Consider the following 8265-nt stretch of genomic DNA (forward strand, 5'->3'; position numbering starts at 1 on the left):
TCTCTAACAAATGAAAGCCACAGCTGATATAAAAGACAGCTAAATTGTAGGTATTATTAAATGTATTATTTCAAATACCATCATATCTTTTATGATTAGTGCTTCTTATGTCCTGATTAGGTAAATCTTTGTTCACTTTCAAATCATGAAGGTATTTATTCTTCCATGTGAGAGGGCTTCCCGTGTGGCTTAGTGGTAAAGAGTCTGCCTACCAATGCAGCAGACACCAGAGAGGCAGATTTGATGCCTGGGTTGGGAAGATCCCAGGGAGTAGGACGTGGCAACCCACTCCAGTATTCTTGCCTGGATAATCCCATGGACACAGGGAGCCTGGTGGGCTACTGTCCATGGGGTCACAAGAGTTGGACACAACTGAGCAACTGAGCACACAGGAATGCAAATAGGATTGAGCTGTTACCAAATCATATTTGAGCCCATCAATGACTACTTTAGATAGGAAATAGAAAAGAGAAGAAGGCTTAACGTGTGTTAAAGTAAATCTGTAGCCATTTAAATTTGAGAAGAAAGAAAAAACAGAATCCCAAGCATACAAGCTGATGTGGAGAATTTGAGCTGCTTTTAGAATTAGGCCCATTAGCACTTGAACCAAACACGTATGGGCAAGGTAGCCTTCTTTCATGGATTTTCCAGGTAAGTGTGATTAACTTCCATTGTTCTTTTTCCAACAAAAGCAAATTAGTAAATGTTTAAGTAAGTTTAGCATAATTTTTTATAACTTTATAAATTCTATGATTACAAATCAGAAAAAGTCATTTATCAGACAGTCTCTTAATACCATATTTAAAGGTATTGCAAACCTCTCTTGAACTCCCAACTATGCTTTTTTCTTTCCTTTTTCCCCAGAAGTGTTATCTAATAGCCTATTATAATTGCATTAGGGTCAGCTGCCTCTGAGGGCTCTGCTGCTGTGATGTGATCCAAGGGATCCAAGACAGGAGCCTTCACTCATCAGAATAGTGAGAGCAGATACACATGTGTGTCAGGGTTGATAGAGGTGATGAGGAGAGATTAATTTGCAGAACAGGATTCAATTCCCCTTGGTAGTGAGTTAAAAAATAATTGTGGTTACCTGGATACCCCTGAAAAAGTAGGCTGTGAACTTTTGAAGAGCATCTCCTTACATCCTAAGGAGTTAAGAGCATTCTAGAGCTGGAGAGAAGCACCCAGCACCCTGACTTTGAACTTAGGTCACTCCCTGGTCACCATCCTATTGCATTAACCTAACAGGCTGGGGAAGGACTGATGTGTCATTATGTCAAGGAGATGCCCACAACCTGTTCCTAGGGCTCATTTCTGTCTTGTGTGCTTGAGAAGTGACTGAGGTGGAAAGTTTTACTTTTATTTTTTGATAAGAATTAGCCATTTAGAGACTTGCCTGGTGGTCCAGTGGCTAAGACTCTGAGCTTCCAATGCAGGGGGCCCAGGTTTGATCCCTGGCTAGATAACTAGATCCCACATGCCTCAACTAAGACACAGCACAGCCAAATAAATAATTTTTATTTTAAAGACTTGTGACTCAGCTGGTAAAGAATATGCCTGCAATGCAGGAGACCTGGGTTCAATTCCTGGGTTGGGAAGATCCCCTGGAGAAGGGAAAGGCTACCCCCTCCAGTATTCTGGCCTGGAGAATTTCATGGACCGTATAGTTCATGGGGTCACAAAGAGTGGGACACAACTGAGCGACTTTCACTCACTTCATTTTAAAGATATAGCCATTTACTCTAGTATTCTTGGAGTAAGAATGCTGTATTCTGATAAAACTACATTCAGTTCCACAAATGTTAGCTAAGCCCTCATGGTGTGGTGGGCTCTGTGCCAAATACTGTGGAAGCCATGGTCAGTTGAGTAACTTGAATTGGTGGTAAAAAGTGGTATTTGGAGAAGGGGGATGCTTGGGTGTAGATTCTGGGTATAATGAGTTAGAGGGGAGGGGGAAGGAAATTCAATGAAGTGGGGGTGGGGTAGAGAGTTATGAGAGGGATCACCTTTGACCGCACTCAAGAAATGCCAAGAAAGGGTTTGACTTGCGTTGTAATTGTTGGTTGTCAAAATGAGCTTAAGCATGTTACCTGACCTCTTTCAGTGCAAGCATAGTTGCTCAGTGGTGTCTGACTCTTTGCGAACCCATGGGCTGTAGCCTGGCCAGGCTCCTCTGTCCATGGAGTTCTCCAGGCAAGAACACTAGAGTGGGTCGCCATTCCCTTCTCCAGGGAATCTTCCCAACCTATGGATGGAACCCAGGTGTCCTGCATTGCAGGCAGATTACCTCCTTAATCCTCCTGAAGTCTCATCATAGGAAGATGATTCTATTGAGAGAAAAGGGAATGGAAGCTCATCATTGTTATACCCTCTTCCTCATTATCATCATCACATGATTATAACCAAGCAGGACCCTATGGTTGGATGGCATCACCTACTCAGTGCACGTGAATCTGAACAAAAACTCCGGTAGGAAGTGAAAGACAGGGAAGCATGGCGTGCTGCAGTTCATGGGGTTGCAAAAAGTTGGACAGGGCTTAGCGACTGAACAAGAACCCTATGGGGCCTTCCCAGGACAGACCACCACGCCCCCCGCCGCCATACCCTCTGCTTTAGCCCCTCTCTGGAGTACCTAGATAATAGAATCTGATGGACATTTCCTGAGCTGTTTTGCAGATGGGAACCACCTGCCCCCTCAGATGGAGGAAGTACTTGCTGACCATGAGCACACAGCCTCAGGCCTCCTGGAGCCCAAGGACTGATAACCCCTGTGATACCACCTGACTGTCTCAACATCAGCCAATCAGAAAATTGTGCACAAGCTGATCACTACCTTGCAACCTCCTCCTCACCTGCCCTTTAAAAATGCTCTGCCAAAACCTTTCAGGGAGCTCAGGGCTTTTCAAGGCATGAGCCACCTCGTCTCCTTGTGTGACCTCGCAATAAACCTTTCTCTGCCCCAGACTCTGACATTTCAGTTTATCTGCTCTCACTGCGCACAGGGGCACATGAACTTGCGTATACATGATTGCTGTAGTGTGACTGGCATCTGCCAGGTGCGATTCTAAGTGCTTTTCACATGTTACTTCACTCTCACAGCTTGAAAAGTATATATTTTGATAATAATAGCTGCTGTATATCGGATGCTTCCTGTGTGCTAGGCAGACACTGTGCTAAATACATTTATCACTTCATTTATACTATACAACGGTGTATATATGTCCTATATTGACAAAACGAAGGCCAGAAGAGTCCTGGGTTTGTCTCTGCACTATCAATTTAAAGGAACCTGTTTGTTTATTTGCAGCCTTCCTTCACATCCCTAAATTAACCAAACCACAACATGGTGATCATTTTTGAAGAGTGTGAAGTTGTTGGTTTGGTGTCATCCTCAAGAGTTCTGGAGAAATCTATCCTGCTCAAGACAGCAGGAAAAAAGAATTTCAACGCCTATTTGGTTACTAAGTACACGGAGAGCAAGACGAGACAGAGAGTTCTGAGCTCAAAGTGCAGAGAGTCCGAGTAATTGTCCAGAACAAATGAAGCGCTCAGAATGAATGGCTAAGGACATTGCCACAATGTTCTCTGCTCAGGCTGTTAGATCACCCCAGGAGAACACACAGCTATTTTTGAGGATGGAAAGGAGCTTTGTGTGTGCGCTCCAGCTGCTCCCTTGCCTTCTGGTAGGCTCTGAAAAAAATCCATGATGCATGCAGACAAGCAATTCTGTTCCAGCTTTTGCTACTGAAAGCATGGTCCACGGCTCAGCAGCCCTGGCTTCACTCAGGAACTTGTTGCAGCCTCTGGGGCCCCACCTGAGAACTACTGGATTGGAATCTGCATTTTATGTAGATTCAAGGTAATTCCCACACACCTGAAAGTTGTTGTTCTGTTGCTCAGTCATGTCCAACTCTTTGCAACCCCATGAACTGCAGCACTCCAGTCTTCCCTATCCTTCACTATCTCCCTATTCTTTGCTATCTCCCAGAGTTTGCTCAAACTCATGTCCATTGAGTCGATGATGTCATCCAGCTGTCTCTTCCTCTGTCGCCCCCTTTTCCTCCTGCCTTCAATCTTTCCAGCATCAGGGTCTTTTCTAATGACTTGGCTCTTCACATCAGGTGACCAAAGAATGGGAGCTTCGGCTTCAGCATCAGTCCTTCCAATGAATATTCAGGTCTGGTTTCCTTTAGGTTTGACTGGTTTGATCTTCTTGCTGCCCAAGAGACTCTCAAGAGTCTTCTCCAACACCACAGTTCGAAAGTGTCAATTCTTCAGCGCTCAGACTTCTTTATGGTCCCACTCTCACATCTGTACATGACTACTAGAAAAACCATAGCTTTGACTATATGGACTTTTGTCAGCAAAGTACCAGTTAGGAATGATGAATATACAAAAGAGATTTCCTAGCTCATAGGAGCCTGATAAGTGTGAATGTGGTCAGGTTCAGGGCATTAGCTCTGCAACACAACTCAGTTTGAGAAGCACATCTCTTCCCAGGAGGGCTCTTGAGTCAGCAACTTGCAACTGATGACATTTTCCAAGGGACATTTTTATTTATGGACTTCCCTTGTGATTTGGGTGGTAAAGAATCTGCCTGCAATGCGGGAGACCTAGGTTCAATCCATGGGTTGGGAAGATCCCCTGGTGAAGGGAAAGGCTACCCACTCCAGTATTCTGGCCTGGAGAATTCCATGGACTGTATAGTCCAGGGGGTTACAAAGAGTTGGACACGACTGAGCGACTTTCACTTTTTTATTGACACTTGCTTTGACTCTCTGACAGCAGCTTCAGCTCCAGAGAATGACTACAGGACTCTTGGGAGCCCTTCTTAGCTGACCAAGTGTTCTCATGATTCATTGATACGCTCTATTTGCCTTTCCTCCTTAAAAAAAGCCTAGTGTTTAGTGTTGGAGGTGATATGGGTGTCAGCTGTGTTGACAAGAATGTCACAAGCTCTTCCACCAGCTTGAAAAGCTTCCATAGGCCTCGGAATAGAAATGAAGCTTCCTCATGCAGTGGCGAAATTACTACTGGAGACGAAGACTAGGCATTGATTTTTTAAACTGAATCCACATTTTCCCTGTAACTGGAAAAGACAGCCGGTCATTCTCATCACAAACTCTGTGTTACTTCAATTCCATATAATTTAACTATACATTTTTTGATAGAAGAGGCATTCATACATAACTGGAGAGAAAGAGGGTTAAGCCTTAAATTTTTTAGACTATCAAAAACACACCAGTTATGGCTCACAGTCTCTATATTTTGCCAAAAACTCATTGATTCACCACATATTTTTAACAGCCTGTATTATGTTTAGAGGAATTTGATGATCAGAGAAGGGGGAAAAACATTGAGCTGTCTTCAGGGGAGTCCAGGAACCAATTTGGCAGGGATACCATACTGTAACTCCAGGAATAGTATTCATCAGTGTGAGCAAAATCACTCAGTCCCCTGGGGTCTGTACTAGTTTCCGCCTGCTCAATGTAATAGTAATAGTTCCCTATCATAGAGCTGTAGCAGCCTCCTATTGCCGAGTGACACCATTAAGAATTTAGTGTCTTAAGGGACTTCCCTGGTGGTCCACTGGGGGAGATTCAGCACTCCCAATGCAGGGGGCCCAGGTCCGATCCCAGCTTGGGTATATGATACTGCACACTGCAATGAATACTGAAGATCCCACATGCCACCACTAAGACTTGCTGCAGCCAAAACAAACAAGTCAATACATAAACATTAGGGGGAAAAAAGAATTTAAAAGAATACAAATTTGCTGTTGGACAGTTCTGGAAGTCAGAAGTCTAAAATGAATCTCATGGAGCCAAAATCAAGATGACAGCTCGGCGACGCGGCAGCACTCAGGCTCAGTAGCTGTGGTGCACGGGCTTAGTTGCTCCACGGCATGTGGGATCTTCCCGGACCAGGCATTGAAGTGCTGCCTGTATTGGCAGGTGGATTCTTCACCACTAGGCCACTAGGGAAGTCCTCTCATTGGATGAGTCCAACCCACTCTATCTGCAACCTACACTCCCCCTTGCTGTGCAACATAACTACATCCTAATCCCTAACCTGGGGACTAGGATGTGGACATTTTTGGGGGACCGTCATTCTTCTGGGGCTTCCCTGATAGTTCAGTTGGTAAAGAATCCACCTGCAATGTGGGAGACTTGGGGATTGGGAGATCCCCTGGAGAAGGGAAAAGCTACTCACTCCAATATTCTGGCCTGGAGAATTCTATGGACTAAGAGTTGGACACAACTGAGAGACTTTCACTTTTCATTCTCCCTATCAGAGGATCTGATTTAATCTGAAGAAATTCCCTGGAGATTCATGTATAAGCAAGAATGATAATTTATTACTATTTACTGTGACACATAACACCCAAAAAAGATGTCCTCTTCATTACAGGAGACTGGATGCAAAAGTAGGAAGTCAAGAAACACCTGGAGTAACAGGCAAATTTGGCCTTGGAATACGGAATGAAGCAGGGCAAAGACTAATAGAGTTTTGCCAAGAAAATGTACTGCTCATAGCAAACACCCTCTTCCAACAACACAAGAGAAGACTCTACACATGGACATCACCAGATGGTCAACACCAAAATCAGACTGATTATATTCTTTGCAGCCAAAGATGGAGAAGCTCTATACAGTCAGCAAAAACAAGACAAGGAGCTGACTGTGGCTCAGACCATGACCTCCCTATTGCCAAATTCAGACTTAAGTTGAATAAAGTGGGGAAAACCACTAGACCATTCAGGTATGACCTAAATCAAATCCCTTATGATTATACAGTGGAAGTGAGAAATAGATTTAAGGGACTAGATCTGATAGACAGAGTGCCCGATGAACTATGGACGGAGGTTCATGACATTGTACAGGAGACAGGGATCAAGACCATCCCCATGGAAAAGAAATGCAAAAAAGCAAAATGGCTGCCTGAGGAGGCCTTACAAATAGCTGTGAAAAGAAGAGAAGTGAAAAGCAAAGGAGAAAAGGCAAGATATAAGCATCTGAATGCAGAGTTCCAAAGAATAGCAAGAAGGGATAAGAAAGCCTTCCTCAGAGATCAATGCAAAGAAGTAGAGGAAAACAACAGAATGGGAAAGACTAGAGATCTCTTCAAGAAAATTCAAGATACCAAGGGAACATTTCATGCAAAGATGGGCTCGATAAAGGACAGAAATGGTATGGACCTAACAGAAGCAGAAGATATTAAGAAGAGGTGGCAAGAATACACAGAAGAACTGTACAAAAAGATCTTCACAACCCAGATAATCACAATGGTGTGATCACTCACCTAGAGCCAGATATCCTGGAATGTGAAGTCAAGTGGGCCTTAGAAAGCATCAAAGAACAAAGCTAGTGGAGGTGATGGAATTCCAGTTGAGCTATTTCAAATCCTGAAAGATGATGCTGTGAAAGTGCTGCACTCAATATGCCAGCAAATTTGGAAAACTCAGCAGTGGCCACAGGACTGGAAAAGGTCAGTTTTCATTCCAATCCCAAAGAAAGGCAATGCCAAAGAATGCTCAAACTACCGCACAATTGCACTCATCTCACACGCTAGTAAAGTAATGCTCAAAATTCTCCAAGCCAGGCTTCAGCAATATGTGAACTTCCTGATGTTCAAGCTGGTTTTAGAAAAGGCAGAGGAACCAGAGATCAAATTGCCAACATCCACTGGATCATGGAAAAAGCAAGAGAGTTCCAGAAAAACATCTATTTCTGCTTTATTGACTATGTCAAAGCCTTTGACTGTGTGGATCACAATAAACTGTGGAAAATTCTGAAAGAGATGGGAATACCTGACCACCTGACGTGCCTCTTGAGAAATCTGTATGCAGGTCAGGAAGCAACACTTAGAACTGGACATAGAACAACAGACTGGTTCCAAATAGAAAAAGGAGTACGTCAAGGCTGTATATTGTCACCCTGCTTATTTAACTTATATGCAGAGTACATCATGTGAAATGCCAGGCTGGAAGAAGCACAAGCTGAAATCAAGATTGCCCGGAGAAATATCAATAACCTCATATATGCAGATGACACCACCCTTATGGCAGAAAGTGAAGAGGAACTAAAAAGCCTCTTGATGAAAGTGAAAGTGGAGAGTGAAAAACCTGGCTTACAACTCAACATTCAGAAAACTAAGATCATGGCATCCAGTCCCATCACTTCATGGGAAATAGATGGGGAAACAGTGGAAAGAGTGTCAGACTTTATTTTTTTGGGCTCCAAAATCACTGCAGATGGTGACTGC

The 8265-nt window shown here is 43.7% G+C and overlaps 1 long non-coding RNA gene across 1 annotated transcript; it reads left to right on the plus strand.

Annotated features, from left to right (window-relative positions):
* Positions 1–269: 269 nt before the first annotated feature.
* On the plus strand, positions 270–3327 carry LOC123328835. Its single transcript, XR_006543823.2, has 2 exons — positions 270–651; positions 2677–3327. It is a non-coding gene; the product is annotated as an uncharacterized LOC123328835 (long non-coding RNA).
* The last annotated feature ends 4938 nt before the right edge of the window (positions 3328–8265 follow it).

The sequence above is a fragment of the Bubalus bubalis genome, chromosome 13 (genome assembly GCF_019923935.1).
Source record: "Bubalus bubalis isolate 160015118507 breed Murrah chromosome 13, NDDB_SH_1, whole genome shotgun sequence".
Classification (NCBI taxonomy): Eukaryota; Metazoa; Chordata; class Mammalia; order Artiodactyla; family Bovidae; genus Bubalus; species Bubalus bubalis.